The sequence below is a fragment of the Sorex fumeus genome, unplaced genomic scaffold, assembly GCF_029834395.1.
Source record: "Sorex fumeus unplaced genomic scaffold, SorFum_2.1 ptg000043l, whole genome shotgun sequence".
NCBI classification, from domain to species: Eukaryota; Metazoa; Chordata; class Mammalia; order Eulipotyphla; family Soricidae; genus Sorex; species Sorex fumeus.
Genome location: NW_026606100.1, coordinates 35,556,106 through 35,558,118, shown reverse-complemented (window position 1 = coordinate 35,558,118; position 2,013 = coordinate 35,556,106). Strand labels below are relative to the sequence as shown.

At 31.0% G+C, this 2,013-nt stretch overlaps 1 non-coding gene across 1 annotated transcript; it reads left to right on the top strand.

The window, feature by feature from the left end:
* The first annotated feature begins 254 nt into the window (after positions 1 to 254).
* LOC130029978 (small nucleolar RNA U13) lies at positions 255 to 360 on the top strand. The gene has a single exon (XR_008793425.1). It is a non-coding gene; the product is annotated as a small nucleolar RNA U13 (small nucleolar RNA).
* The last annotated feature ends 1,653 nt before the right edge of the window (positions 361 to 2,013 follow it).

Sequence of the window (2,013 nt, the reverse complement as noted above, 5' to 3'; positions counted from 1 at the left end):
CTAGATTTTATTGTTTTCTTTACCTTTGGTGAACCACATATTTCCAGTTACTGCAAACTATTTTTTGTGTGGTGATGGGGACTTAATCTATGAGACAGACGTTTGACCTCTGAGCTACTTCCTCAGTTCTCAATCACGTTAATTATATGTGGTACTCATAAGGGTGACTGATTGTTAAAGATTTCTCAGTGTTTTTGACTCTCTTGCCTCTTAGTTATGACTTGTAGATGTATGCTTAAGAGGCTGCATCTTGGATCCTTTCTGGTTCATAAGCAAAGTGATTTCTGTGTTCACACAAATTTGTATGACATGTGCCTCTCTTAAAACTTTTTAAACACTTGGTACATTACCCATCTGATGTGAATTTAAAAAAAAATAAAGGAGGACGTATCTTCCCATTCTTTCATCATTCTTGGAATATAAAATCTTCTTTCTTACTCGGTAGTGCTTATCGATGGGAACCACACCTACCTGCAATACCCTTGTCCAGGTAAATCATATATTCCTGAATTTAAGAGACAAGGTTCTTATGGCATTGCAGTCCACTACAATATAAAGTTAACCATTTCAGAATTTATTACAACCTATTCCAGGGTCGAGGATCCTCAAATGATATTGATGTCAGACTAAAGTGGGATATAAATAAATAGCAGGACACTTGCATATGATTTTAACTAAAAATTTACCAATTGCAATGTACTAGGTTATAATACACATTTTTCAGCTATTTATCACACGCTTTCTATCTTTAAATTTGTTGCAATGCACATTGAGTGAAACTGCTCAGTAATATAAATAGACAGACCACATCCAGCTCCCTTCCTATATTTCCACTCATAGACAGCATTTCCTTTTTGTACTGTTTATTTAGTATTATTTACTATTTACTATTATTGTTACTTTTATAGTTTCCAGGAAAGAAATTTCTGGAGTCTGGAAATAATCCTTAAAATTTTATTGGTGGAAGGCTTTGCTTAATTGAATCCCTTTCTGCCTGAGAGTAGTTATTTATCAGGAAAGATACTGTGACAGGTAATTCCCTGAGGTACTCCTGATGTTTTCTAAATAACTTATTTGAATGACTTGTACTCTGTGTGATAAAAGAAGTCAATCAGGCAAAACAATGCATTTAGATAATTTAGAAAATTATATGAGAAAAGAAGATCTATACACAACTACAATTCAAGGATTCCCTGTCAAGGGTGCTGGTCTAATCGATTCTTGCTTCTAAATTCACATAGTCTATTTGTCTCTTGAGCTGAAGTGTTGATAGCTAAGAGTAATGATGATAATGGGGAGTATAGCTTTCCCAAAGATGGTGATAAGATATGCTTTGAGAATCTTTTCTGTGTCAGCCAAAGTTTTCTAATAGACTGATATGAAAGTAAAAATATTTTGGTTGCTGATGTGTCTAATTTGGAGTTAAAATTTAAAATATATAAATTATCTAGACTGTTCATGTCAGATATATTTTACTGATTTAAATATATGTTAGCTATTTTTTCTGACCACAACATTGCTCATAATAAATCCAATTAGATTTTCCAGCAATTTAGATATTTTATAATTCTGAATCAACTTTTGGAAATTTTTTAAATTTTCATAGTTTTACTAAAATATGCTGCTGCTTGTTTGGAATAAAAATTAGTTACATTAATCTCTTAGCTAATAAGTTAGATACATTAATCATGTTGACATACTTATGTTTCCACACTTTGCATAGTTCGATCTATTTTAAAGTGATGATGGCATTGTTGTGATTTATATAATTAGTGATTTTTGTATCTGTTTGTATTCCTTTATAGAATCTGAATATATTTGCTATATTGCACTTAATATATAATAAAATAAAATGGGCCAAATTTATCAATATGATTTCGATTTTGGCTATATAAGTACATCATATAACTAAAGAAAACTGGTTAGGTGTTCAGTATAAGCTTCAGTATGGCCATCTATAAGTATATACATAATTTTGTATATATGATTTTTAAAATTATCCTTAGTCCAATA